The following is a 14,311-nucleotide window of genomic DNA, read 5'->3' on the forward strand; positions in this document are numbered from 1 at the left end:
AATGTAATCATATTGTCATGCCTTACCTGTTATGCCTACTCTAAGGAACATCATGACCTTTCACTTATTTCTTTCTGGTCAAACATCCTTTTTATTACACGTTTGAGTAGTGGAATCGAGGTTTACAAATAAGTTGTTTTATTTCTTTAAATAATTGCTAAAGGTGTTTAAGATTTTGCCACGGATAAACACTGCATGCAGTAAGAGCAGAGTAGTCATTATTTAAGGAAGTCTGCTTCTCAGAAAGCTAAAACGATTGTGAACCACAGTGATTCAAGCACGAGCTTCAAGGAGCTACCAAAGAACTGTTGTTCATGTAGACTTCCTCCTTCCTTCCTTCCTTCCTTCCTTCCTTCCTTTCTTTTCTTTCTTTCTTTCTTTCTTTCTTTCTTTCTTTCTTTCTTTCTTTCTTTCTTTCTTTCTTTCTTTTTCTTTCTTTCTTTTTCTTTCTTTTCTTTCCTTCTCTCTTTCTCTTTCCTTCTTTCTCTTTCCTTTCTCTCCCTTCCTTCCTTCCTTTCCTTTCCTTTCCTTTCTCTCCTTCCTTTTTTTCTTTCTCTTTATTTGTTTAGCTGCTCTCTTAAGATTGCTACAGGATATTGTCTCTTACTTTAAGTAGTCCTACATTTAATAAGTCCAATCACATGTTGACATTTAAGGGGCTCATAATGAATGAAATGCACAATTGTATAATTGTTTCAATTTCTACACTAGTGGCTGGAGGATAGGGGGTCAGGAATGTAGAGGTCACCCCAACTGGATGTGTGATCCCAGAGCAGGTACTGACTAATCACAAAGGCCACTGAGTTTTGTCTCTTCTCTTTCTGCCTTCTAGGACAGCAGTGCTCCCTATGGGGTCAGGAATGTGAGCTCCATAGTGGTGGATATGCACCACATCTTGGTCTATAGAGAAATCTTCACATACCCAGGCGACCAGAAGAGCCCTCAGGGCAAGAGAATTCTCCTTTGTCCACCAGCTGTGCATCCAGTCAGGGAGCAGGAGGAGCTCTCTCCTGTCACACCTGGTGTTTGGCTACTGCGCTGCTGCTCCTTGGCATGTCTGTGTGGTGGGCAGGGGAAGAGAAACCAGCTCTATTTCCCTTGAATGAGCCTCCAGGCTGTGGTAGGTTTGAAGGAGAAGGCCGAAATTACGTGACTGGTGATTCTTACTGTCCTTCCCCTTCGGCCTCACACTCATCATTCACCATGAGCCAGCTGTGTGTCTTATTTACCACAGGCTGCGTCTGACTTTTAGCTTCAGCACCAGCTGATTTGGGGTCATAGACCACATAAGAAATCTAATGAAATTTACCAACACACTTCCCAGAAAAATGCATATAAGCATACACATTACATGTTTAGAGGGTTTACAGATGCCCTGAAATCTACCCAAGAATCCCCTAGAGAAGTCCCACACCCCAGAATAGGAACTTCTGCTCAGAGCTCATCAAATATGAGTGTAAATGTTGTTCCTGGAAGGTCTAACTGCAACTCAGCTCTATCCCATATCCATTAATTGCAGGGCAGAGGCCAGGCGGCAGAAGTTGTAACTGACAATTTTCTTTTGCGGGGCCTGTGGCTGGCAGCTCTGGGTGGAGAAGATCTCCTTGATGCAAGAGCTGAAGGCTCTTCCCCAACATCAGCAAGCCTGGGGAGCTGAGCAGGTGGTCTTCATCCTGCACGTCCTGGGCCACCTTCTCTGGCAGCAGGGAGCAGCCCCGGGCGGGATCAAGGAGCACTCTGGCAGATGGGTCAGGCTTCTTTTTTTTTTTTTTTGAGATAGAGTCTCGCCCTATCACCCAGGCTGGAGTGCAGTGGCACAATCTCGGCTCACTGCAAGCTCCGCCTCCCGGGTTCACGCCATTCTCCTGCCTCAGCCTTCCCAGTAGCTGGGACTACAGGCGCCCGCCCCTACGCCCTGCTAATTTTTTGTATTTTTAGTGGAGACGGGGTCTCACCGTGTTAGCCAGGATGGTCTCGATCTCCTGACCTTGTGATCCGCCCGCCTCAGCCTCCTAGAGTGCTGGGACTAGAGGCGTAAGCCACCGCACCCGGCCGGGTCAGGCTGCTTAAGGGGAAGGACCCCTCCAGCAGGGCTGTGTGAGCTGGGGACAACATGGCCCTCCCAGCAGGAACTCACTGGAGACACCTGGGTCTTGTCAATCAAGTTATTTTCTGTCAAACACTTGGGATAAACATTTCCCTCAAGGTGCCCCGGACTGCACCTGAAGGAACTGAGGTCTCCCTGGGTCTCCAGGGTCCTGGATGTGGATGTCCTGCGGAGAGGAGGGGGCTTTTCTTGTCCTCCTGCTCCTGCGTCTCTCTACCTGACCCTCCTCCTCTATCACTGCTCTGGGCTTTCCTTGGGTCCTCACCTTGGTCTTATTCGGCAGCCTGGCTGGGATGGGAATCAGCTTCCCGGCCCCGGCCACCTGCTCACGTGGTGAAGGCAGTTGGAGAGGGAACTGGCTGCTGGGAGGAGGTATCCTCACCGAGCTGGGGTGTCCCAACATCATGGAGTTGCGAGCCGACAGCACGGGTTTCTTCCTTGAGGGGAGCCCGCCGCCCACAGCAGGCAGGACCCCCAGGGGGACGTCCGTGTCTGGCGGGAGAGGACACGGTTTCCTAGGGGCGCTGTAGAAGCTGACTGGAGAAGGCCCGCGGCTCTGCTGAGGGCTGAAGAGGAATCGGAAAGGGCCCGGGGTAGGCGCGGGCGCCGCAGGCTGAGCCGGGCCAGGCTGAGGGGACTCACGGGCTATGGGAGCTTGTGAGCGACGGCCCGGCAGGGGTCTGCGGCGGGACCGGGGACGAAATATACTTAATAAATTGCCCATTCAGAGCAAGTTGTGCGGGTACAATGGCGAGAAAACGGTCAGTAATGGAGACGCTGCTCCGTAGTCGCCCACTTCTCTTTCGCCAGGCGCGCACTGGGCAGCTGAGCGCTTGTGACGTCCCAGTGGGGCTGGTGACAGAACCAGGGCGCGCAGAAGCGCGCGGGAGCACCCCCGTCCTAGGGCGCCTACCAGAGGGGTCAAAGGGCAAACGGGAGAGCCCCACCCCCACCACTCCCGCCTCCGCAGGACCCAGCAGGTCTCTCTCACACCTGGGGACATTCTGCTCCTGGGGACAGGCATGTGGCCTCTGATGGGCCCCTCTGTGGGGCTGTGGAGGATGCGGGGCTAACATATCAGAGCCCTTTCCGCCTGGCGCCTGGCCTGGGCACTGTCTTGGCATCCAGTGGCCCTGTATTGCCCGGCCCTGTCCCCTGGGTTACAGGGCCAGAATCTGCTGGAAGCCCAGCACGGGGCCACCCGCATCCTGCCAGGTTCCCCGAGGGCTGCTCCAGCGCCTCTGTGCCGCCTGGAGCCAGGCCCGCCTTCTCCATGGCCACCCTGGCCGCTAGGGCCACCAGTTTCCAGGGAGAGGATGCGGTGCCCTGACCTGACTGGATGCTGCGCCTTACCACATCCCTTCCTGGCAGGCAGGGTCTCCGCTTCTTTTCACAAATTTACCTAAGACCTTCCCGGAGGTCCTTCAGGTGGTCATGGCCCAGCTGGGCTTTGAACCCGGGCTGTGCGATTCCATAGCTGGCACTCTGGCCTGTGTGCTGCCCGATCATGGATACAGCATATATTCTTATTTTTTCCTGTAGTCCTGGGGTACTTAGCACCGTGGCATATCTGTAATAAGCACATGCACACCTAGAAGGAGGCCTTCACCTCAACAGGTAAGTTGACCATGGCCCACTCTGGGCTCCAGTCCTCTACAAACATGTAGGGCAGGGACTACCCATTGTCAGCACAGCACCATCCCACATTGCTCTTCTAATGGAGCGTCCAGCCCAGATGTTCTTTCTTATCTAGTGGGAAGGATCCAAGTGTGTAAAGCTTACGTTCTACATCAGCTTTGGTCTATCCTGAAAGAAATTCACCAGGGGAATTATTCCATATTGATAAGAAGCCAGTTTCTTTGGCCTTCCTGGAATATGTCTTGAAAGCAAATGTGTCATTTATTTGCAAGTTAATAGTGGAGCAATGTATTGGATTAAAATATGATCAACGAAATTTGGTCATTGTGAGCATGCCAGCTGGATCCACTCTTCACCACACATTAACACCTAAATATAATTTCAGATCTTATGCCCAAGAGAAGGACATACTCTTGGGTGTCTGGACAAGGAGAACATGCATGAAAAATCAACGATTCTTCTTACCCATCAGGCAAGTGAAGTCATGGAGCAAACCACGACCCCATAACTGGAGAGACAGAATAATACCAAAAGCCACAACTTGCAGCCTCAGAAACCCACAGGTAGAGACCTCCACAGGAACAAGCAACTGGGTGGGGAAAACAAAGTGCAACTGACAAATTGCTGGAGGCCCAGTGTGAACAAGGCTGAGAGTTAAAACTCTAGGAGTTTCTAGTCATAGAGAGACCCCGTGAGCTGTAAAGCTTCAATAGCTCTACTGGGTTCTGAAAGTGAAAAGGTGTGAAATATTGCATTTCTCTAATGATTAGTAATGTTGCATTACTCTGGTGGTTAGTAATTTTTTCCTTTTTTCTGGACACTTGTATGTCTTTTTTTTGAGAAGTGTCTGTTAATGTGTTTTGCCCATTTCTTGATGAGGCTATTTGGTTTTTAATTTTGTCTTGTTCAATTGTTTATGTTCCTTATAGATTCTGGATATTAGGGCTTTGTCAGATGCTTAGTTTGCAAATATTTTCTCCCCTTCTGTAGGTTGTCTGCTTACTCTGTTGATAGTTCCTTTACTGTGCAGAAGCTCTTTCATTTAATTAGGTCCCACTTGTCAATTTTTGTATTTGTTGCAATTGCTTTTGAGGATATAGTCATAAATTCTTTGCCAATGCTGATGTGCAGAATGCTGTTTTCTAGGTTTTCTTCTAGGGTTCTTATATTCTGAGGTCTTACATTTGAATCTCTAATCCATCATGGTTACTTTTTGTATATGGTGAAAGGTAGGGGCCCAGTTTCAGTCTTCAGCATATGGCTAGCCAGATATCTCGGGAACATTTATTGACTAGGGAGTCCTTTCCTCTTTGTTTATTTTTGTCAACTTTGTTGAAGATCATATGGCTATAGGTGTTCGGCTTTATTCTTGGGTTCTCTATTCTGTTCCATTGGTCTGCATGTTTGTTTTTGTACCAGTACCATGCTGTTTTGGTTACTGTAGCCTTAGAATATAATTTGAAGTCTGGTAGCATGATGCCTCTGGCTTTGTTCTTTTTGCTCAGGATTGCTTTAGCTATTCAGACCCTTTATTAGTTCCACATAAATTTTAGAATAGTTTTTTCTAGTTCTTTGAAAAATGATGTTGGTAGCTTGATAGAAATCATATTGAATCCATAGATTGCTTTGGGCAGTATGGCCATTTTATCAATATTGATTCTTCAAATTAATGAGCATGGAATGTTTTTCCATTTGTTTGTGTCATCTCTGATTTCTTTCAGCAGTGTTTTGTAGTTCTTGTAGAGATCTTTTACCTCCTTGGTTAGATGTATTCTTACATATTTATTTATTTATTTGTTTTTGACTATTGTAAATGGGATTGCTTGCTTTATTGGGTTTTCAGCTTGATTGTTATTGTTATATAGAAAGGCTACTTATTTTGTACATTTGTATTATGTCCTTAAACTATATCGAAAGCATTTATTAGTTCCAGGATTCTCTTGGTGGAGTCCTTAGGATTTTCTAGGTGTAGAATCATATAGTTTAACTTCTTTTCTTATTTGGATGCCTATTATTTCTTTCTCTTGTTTGATTGCTCTGGCTTGGACTTCTTGTTATGTCAATTTTATCTGAATTTTTAAAACAATGTATTAGAGATAAAAATAAACATATCTACAACATGAGTAATAATTGCCGACCAGGGGTTACGAACCTTGAGAATCGTCATTTGAATCTTTTTTTTGGGGGGCGGGGGGAGGTCACTAACTGACTTTTTCTCATCCATGCTCAGGATACGCATTGAGCACTCTTCACCTAACAGCCCTGACCCATGCAGAACCTGCACCCAAGAATCAAGCTCAGGCTTTTTGGCCACTTCTGGTTTAACCTCTGGCCCCTTTATGACTGCACTGATAACTTGAGGAGGAGTCTGGCCAGATGCCTGCTGAGTAGGCACTGAGAGTCTCATTACAGGTGTACCATGGGCTACTGAAAAAGGGGTAAGTGCTCTCACAGCCATTGGTGTTCCAACAATGTTAATGCTTCCTGATCCAGTTAAATTTGACTTTGTCTATAGTCGACACTGTGCAAGCTGTGTAGCCCAGATGGTAATAATTTTGACAGGTTGCATGGTGATTTTGTCTCGGTTTTCAGTAGAAGCTGGCATCATAGTAGGGATTATCTGAATGACTACCTTTGGAGAGGTCCCTGTTGTTGGACTAGTGCTGGTTATTAATGATGCACCTGCATTGACTGACTGAACTGCCACAGTTGAAATGTTCTGACCCAGTGATGTCATTACAACAGTACTTGCATTGCCACACTAACTGTCCTTGGAGCTGCTATTGCTGATAGAGATTCAGTGGTAGCTGGAAACCTGCATGAAGCATCGTGACCAGGGGAAGTGATATTCACGACTTTAGCTACAGCCTTCTCTGCTCTGGGTAGCCTTCTCCACCTCAAATCAGCTAGGCTTAATAAGAGTTACAATTGGCATTAATCAGCTGCACCTAGCACTTCTACATGTCTGCACCCACGCTTTCTTTAAAGTGTTTATAAGGGATGAATTTTTTCCCCCACCAACAGAGGATGTTGCTTTCAGGAGACTTTCTGCAGACAGTGACACTTATTCCAGTGATTTTTCATCAGTAGCTCCTGCTAAATCTTCATTACAGGTTTCACGTCATCATCTATGACCACTATGTTTTTGGGCATATCCTTGAACTGATTTACAAGCCTCTGTCCTTCGACTTTTGCAAGAATTCCCCTTTGGTAGCTTTGCAAGAATACCCCTTTGGTAATAGTATCTCAAAGCTTGTTCCGTAGTTTCATAGTTCATGTCTGGTTTGTTCTTATGCTTTCCCCAAAGCTTACAGACAGCCTTTGAATCCACCAGCCTGAATATGCCTTTTTCTCTCTGAATCCATTTAATATACTGGGGACAAGTATTTTTATCTTTAAGTAGATGTAAAAGAAACTCCTACAAATATATTATGTTTCCTTTTCCTTCTCTCGGTTTTTCTTTATACCTGACTCAGGAGACCCGCTCGAAATTGGTGGTTGTTGGGTCTTTGGTTTATGGCCAATTTTTTTCCTTTTCATTGGTTTGTGGTTATCTGGTGAGGTAGGAATAGGAGAGGTATCCACTGGTTCAGATCCCTCAGTTGACACCTCCACTACAGTTTCTGTAATGACATCTGGCCTCACAGCAACATGGATAAATTCAGGACTTCTTGAATCCCTCAAGTAGGTAGGAGATTCCATAGGAAGCAGGGCTTCAGCAGCTTCAATTCTCTTTTGGAGTCATATTCAAAATAATCTTGCTCAGGCGAATGGCTTAAAGCATTTCTGCTGTTTTCCGCTAGTAGCTTCATATTTTGGGGTCTTATATTTATGTCTTTAATTCATTTGAGTTTATTTTCCTATCTGGTGGAGGATAGAAATCCAGTTTTATTCTGTGTGTGCACATCCCATTTTCCAAGCACCATTTGTTGAAGAGTCTGTCCTGTTTGCAATGTGTGCTCTGGCCTTGGCACTTTGTCAAAAATCAGTTGGCTGTAGATGCATGGAATTATTTCTGGGATTTCTGTTCTGTCCCTTTGGTCTATTTGTCTTTATGCTAATGCCATCCTGTTTAGGTTATTATAACTTTGTAGTGTATTGTGTGTTTTGAATTCAGGCAATATGATGTTTGGAGCTTACTTTCTTTTTTTTCTTCTCCAGATTGCTTTGGCTATTTGGGGTCTTTTCTGGTTCCATATGAGTTTTAGGATTGTTTTTCCTATCTCTGTTAAGAGTGTCACTGGTATTTTGATAGCGATTTCATTGAATCTATAGATAGCTTTGGGTAAGACTGGCGTCTTAAAAATATTAGTTTTTCTAATGCAAGAACACGGGACATCTTTCCATTTATTTGCATGTCTTAATTTCTTTCATCAATGTTTTATACCTTTCAAAGCAGAAGTCTTTCAGCTGCTGGTTAAATTTATTTTTAGGTATCTCATTTTTTGTGGCTATTTTCTATGGAATCATTTTCTACATTTTCTTTTCAGATAGTCCATTATTAGTGTACAAGTGCTACTAATTTCTGTATTTTGTCTTTGTATCCTGCAACTTTACTGAATTCATTTATGTTAACGGGTTTTTTTCGGTGGAATCTTCAGCATTTTCTGTATATGCAAGTATAAATCTAGAGAAAAGTAAACTCTCATACACTGTTGGTGGAAATATAAATTAATAAAGCCACTGTGGAGAACAGTTAGGAGGTTCCTCATAAAACTACAAATAGAGCTACCATACAAATCAGTGATCCCACTGCTGGGTATATACACAAAAGAAAGGAAATCAGTATATTGAAGAGAAGTCTGCACTCCCCTGTGTACTGCAGCACTGTTCCCAATAACTAAGATTTGGAGGAACCCTAAGTGTCCATCACTAGATGAAGGGGTAAAGAGGATGTGGTGTATATACACAATGGAGGACTATTCAGTCATAAAAAGGAATGAGATTCTGTCATTTGCAACAATATGGATGGGATGGAACTGGAGGTCATTATGTTAAGTGCAACAAGCCAGGCGCAGAAAGACAAACATGGCATTTTCTCACTTATTCATGGGATCTAAAAATCAAAACAATTGAGCTAATGGGCATAGAGAGCAGAAGAATGGTTGCCAGAGGCTGGGAAAGGTAGTGGAAGGGGATTGGTAGGGGTGGGTGGGGATAGTTAATGGGTATAAAAAAAATTACAAAGAATTAATAAGACCTACTATTTGATAGCACAGTAGAGTGACTATAGTCAAAAATAAAGTAATTGTACATTTAAAAATAACTTAAGTATACTTGGATTTTTGTAACAGAAAGGATAAATGCTTGAGGAAATAGATCCCACATTCTTCATGATGTGATTATTATCCATTGCATGCCTGCATCAAAACATCTGATGTACCCCATAAATATATGTACCTACTATGCACCCACAAACATTAAAAAACTAAAAATAAAAGAAAAATAAAAAGAGATGCATCCTTTGGTTCCTGAAGCATGGAGGTGCTGCTATGAGGTGCAGGAACTCCTTGTGGCAGCCACAGCTAGAGTGAGGTGGGTGGAGATGCTGGTGATGGAGAGTGGAGTCTTGGTGAGCTGCAGAGAAGGCCGCTGGCACCCGTGCTGGCGAGATGCCTTATGCTGGGGTCAGGGTGGCCTTAGGCCAGGCTCTGCCTCTACCCATTCTGGCTGGGTGAGAGGCTGGTGGAGATCAGCCTCCTCACACCCATTTCTCTTCCTGGGCCCGTAGGAAGACTACATTTCCCAGCCTCTCTTGCTTTTAGATGAGGGCCAGGGGTTTTGTCAAATGGGGTGGGGGTAGAATTACATCTAGGTTGACCCCTAATGCTCAATCCTTCATCCTCTCTCTTCCCTTCTGAGCCACCTCTGAAGCCATGCATTTTAGAGACAGAGTCATGACTCGGCAGGAGCCTGGAGGCCTGAGCCATTTACCTTGTTGCTATCAGCCTGGCATGGGAAGGAGAAACAAACTTTTGCTGTATTAAGTCACTGGGGTTTCAGGCTTATTTATTGCTGCAGCATAACCTATGCTATCCTGACTAGGGTAGACTGAGCTTGGCAACATTTTTAACCTCTCTGAGTCTCCCTTTCTTCATTTGCAAAATGTTAATTGTAATATCTGTTGTACTCAAGGCCATCTTTGCTACAGGTAACAGAAACCCATTCATTCTGGCTAAAGCAGAAAGGGAATTTGTTGGAATACTTCAGGGGACTTTTATGAAATCCAGCACTCACTGCCTTCCTAGCCTCAAGGACATATCCTTTACGTCCCAGCATTGTCATCCAATCCACTGTGTCTCTGTGTCTCACAGCAAGTTCCAGGAGAAAAAATCAGATTGTCTTAGTTCGTGTCAAGTCAGCTGTAGCCAGAGACCAGGGTCACATAAGACAAATGTGGCCTTGGGATTTCTTATGAGCAGGGTGCACTTTTCTGTTAGGTGGGTATCAGGAGGGAGAGGGATTACTAGTGCCATTTGTAAGGAGTCATCTCTGCCCTGTAAAGAGATCCAAGGGAAGGCTTGCTACTTCGGCTTGCATCCAGACCAGCTGTCGACCCCTTTCAGCCACATTTAAATGTTAGACATTTGAGTTACCCACATGGTCTGAAATTGCAGCTGGTGACCTTTCAGCAAATCTCAAAGTTCTTTCAGGGCGCACAACAGTGTGGACACACAGAGCAGCCCAGCCCAGAGGGAGGGAGAGTGGTGTCCACTTCACAGTTACTTCAGCGCCACTGATGCATCCGTGAGCACAAAGCTATTTATTTATGGGCTTACTCTGCTTGGTAGAGACCCTTACAAGCCTGAGACGAAGTAGTAAGGACGAAAGGAGTCTCTGAACAATAGGATAGTCTGATGGTAGTTCACAGGGCGGGACCTCCACCCGAAGGCTAGGATCTGGGCTGTGACTCTAGAGTACTAGCGGAGGTCACATTCTCTGTTAGCAAAACTCTGCTAGGATACTTTCCATGCACCCTGTCAAGTGATCCCAACATACACTTTTGCATGAAACCTCAGCATTCCTGCACACAGCATGGCAGACACCTTTGGGGCATCTGCTCAGCTCATGATCTGCCCATCTCACACAAAAGAAAAAGGACGAGATCATCATCGCCAAGAAGGTGCCTCCAGGGGCTGCAGTGCCCCTGCTCGCCATTAGATGATGCTACTGAGCCAGGAACAATCTGCTTTTCTTTAATTTCTGGGATTTTCCTCTATTTCTTAACATTGGTTTTCTAGAAACAATGGATTGCCACCTTTCTAGTTGGAAATCTTGAGCTGTCTAATGAAAGAAGACTCTACAGTAGGACAGTGATTCATTCAGGAAATAGTTCAGAGTGATGTACGGAACCACCTCAGTGGGCGGTTATTCACAGCTGTTCACTATCTGTCAGTGAAAAGTGACACATCTTTTGGGGCTTGAATTTGTGGAGTCCAGTAAAAACCAGAGTTCCTGGGAAGAGCTGTAAAATGCAGCCTAGTACTCTCACTCCCTCCTTCTTGTTTCCATCCCCACCCTCACCCCACACTTTGCAAGGGGGTTATTGTTCCAGCAGAAATTTCTTCATGCCTGATGAGCTGTTAGACCAGTCTAGAAAGGAAATCATGAGGAGCCTGTGCTCTTGTCTAACACGATGGTAAAGTTGGTTAGTGCAGGGCATGGCTAGGGAGGGACCATATTCACTATGGGTCCACGAATAGCTTTTTATAGAGAGAGGTTTGCTGGCGGTCAAAAGGTTCAACCAATGTTCAGCAGCAATACAGTGACATAGAATAGATGCTATTCTATCTGACCCAAAAAGTTGGCTGAACTCCTCAGGAGTCACAAGCACACTGGCCCTGATATTTCAATGAACTCTGAAACAAAGCACTGACCCGCCTCTCTCTCAAATGGAATAGCATCTATTGGGCTATTTGCCATTTGACACATTGGAAATTGTGGACAAGAGGCTATTTCTTTGTAGATTGGCTGGAAGAATGGAAAAGGTAAAGTAAAGCCAAATGTATTTAACCTCTGCTATACGCCAGGTACTGTGCAAGACACTTTTACACTTGTCTCACATAATTTAAGCCACATCACCCCTATTATTTTAAACTTTCAACTTCAGTTGATATGACCCTCGTTTCTGTCTCCTGTCTAATCTGCCATTGTCTTCTACCACTGGTGTGAGCTACACAGGTTTTCATGCAGCTCTTGAACACCCCACACCTGCTGATCTCTCTGCCTAGAACTCTCCTCTCTAAGATGAGCATGGTGGCTAATGCCTGCAGTCCCAGCGCTTTGGCAGACTGAAGTAGGAGGATCACTTGAGCTCAGGAATTTGAGACCCGCCTGGGCAACATAAATCAAAATACAAAAAATAGAAAAATTAGCTGGGCATAGTGACATGCTCCTATAGTCCCAGTTATTCAGGAGGCTGAGGTGGGAGGATTGCTTGAGCCCAGAAGTTCTAGGCTGCAGTGAGCTGTAACCACACCACTGCACTCCATCTTGGGCAACAGAATGAGACTCTGTCTCAAAAAAAAAAAAAATCTGTTCTCTGGGTCTCGCTGTGTGTCTTCATTCCTTAATTCTAGTCAAGCCTGTCATCAAATGTGACCCCCTTCATGGGTCTCCAGCCCCTCCACTGCGTAGGTTTTCTTTAGGGCACACACCACAACCTACTCGTGTGTGTGTGCTGACCTGTGTGCTGCCTGTTCTCACACTGGAATGTCAGTTCCAAGAAATCCAGCCTTGCTACCAGTATCGCCACCGCCCTGAAATCCCAGTGCCCTGAACGGTTCCCAGCATACGCTAGAAGCTCAACAAGTATCTGCTGAATGAAAGCATGCATGAATGGGCTAAATTGGATCACTATGGGATACACTGAATTATTGTAGAGATGTTGGGGAATTTCTAAGTTTATAGATTATCAAACTTTTTTTGTCTGCCTCTGACTGAGCATGGAAAAAAAAAAACAGAAACAAAGCTCAAATGAAGCTAGGCTAATACTCATTGGAAAGTCAGGGAAAACTAATTTGGGTGGAAGGAGAAATGACCCTCATCTCACTTGAAGTTTTGTTACCAGTGTCTAATGAGCCAGGGACTCCAGTCCCCATCACTAAGGGCTCTCTCAGGACCTTGCACACAGGTGACTGTACAAAGGACCCAGGGACTTCCCTCCACGGCTGGAGCTGTCTGTGACAGCAGAGCGGCTGGGTGTAGGGATGTGGGTCTTTCAAGACCCCACCCGCTTTATCTTCTCATCTTCACATTGGACAGGCGAGTTGTCCAATACAAAACCCAAAGGAGTATTTTTATATAAGCTGACACACCCTGCCCTCTGTAAGTCATGGTGTTTTTTGATAAGGATATGGTGGTTCTCTTATCTTTTTTCCATGTGGTGTTCTCTGCTGCACACAGCCCTGACGTAGCGCAATTGTGCTAATGGGAAGATGCGCTGACTGGGTGGTGCTTCCCTCTCTGATTTAGAGGAAATACGTGGTCTGCTCTGACCCACTGGATGGATCTCCCAACATTGACTGCCTAGCCTCCATTGGAACCATCTTTGCCATCTACAGAAAGGTGAGTAGACAGGCAAAATGTGAAGAGGGCTGACGTTTCATGCGTCCCTCCTGGGGTTGTCCCTGGAAGGTTCCCAGGCTGAGAGTCATGAGTTTGGAGTCCTAATCTCTGTCCCCCCACTAACTAGAAAAGCCACTGCAAGCAAACCACAAACTTCTCTCTTCCTAAGCTCCTCATTCGAAGAACTAAATTGGTGATTCTCCCCGTGACTACTTTCTGTTGTTCCTAGGGCAGTAATGTAGAAGGACAGCCGGGATCTTGTTTTGAAATCTGGAACACCAATGTCAGACATAGTATTAGGTTCCAGGTGGCATCCGAAGACCCACTCTGTTTCTTCTTTCTGCATCTCACCTCTTATGACATTCATTTTCTTTTACTGCCAGAACAAATCACAACACACTTAGAGGAAGCAAACAACATCTGTTGATTGCCTCCCACTTCTGTAGGTCAGAAGTCCAGTTGACTTGGCTTGGTTTTCTGCTTAGGGTCTCCTGGGGACAAAATTGAGATGACAGCCAGTGTGGCTCCTTATCATGAGGTTCCAGGGAAGAATTTGTCTCTAGGCTCATTAAGGTAGTCAGTGGAATTCAGTTCTTTTCTGTGGTGGGATCAAGGTCCTCGTTTCATTGCTAGCTGATGGCCAGGGTCCTTCTTGGCTGCTGAACGCTGCCCATGTTCTTTGACTTGGAAGCCCTTCATTTTCAAAAGCAGCAACAGTTAGTCGACGTTTTGAATCTCTGACACCACCTCCCTGTCTTGTCTTATCTTCCCTGTCCCTAGCCACAGGAAGTTCTATGCTTGTAAAAGCCAGTTTTATTAGATTGAACTAATCTAACCAGGATGACCCAAGGTGATCTTCCTATTTGAATCTGTACCCTGATTACATCTGAAAACTCCTTGTTGCCATGTAATGCTCAGTATTCACAGATTCTGGGGATTGGGGTATCTTTGGGGCCATTCCCCCTACCTGGAAACCCTAGCAAACAAAGCAATGAAAGA

General features: G+C 45.3%; 1 pseudogene; it reads right to left on the reverse strand.

Annotated features, from left to right (window-relative positions):
- Positions 1 to 2,201: 2,201 nt before the first annotated feature.
- LOC103219703 (ETS-related transcription factor Elf-2-like) lies at positions 2,202 to 13,658 on the reverse strand (annotated as a pseudogene).
- Between the last annotated feature and the right edge of the window lie 653 nt (positions 13,659 to 14,311).

Source organism: Chlorocebus sabaeus, chromosome 12 (assembly GCF_047675955.1).
Source record: "Chlorocebus sabaeus isolate Y175 chromosome 12, mChlSab1.0.hap1, whole genome shotgun sequence".
Classification (NCBI taxonomy): domain Eukaryota; kingdom Metazoa; phylum Chordata; class Mammalia; order Primates; family Cercopithecidae; genus Chlorocebus; species Chlorocebus sabaeus.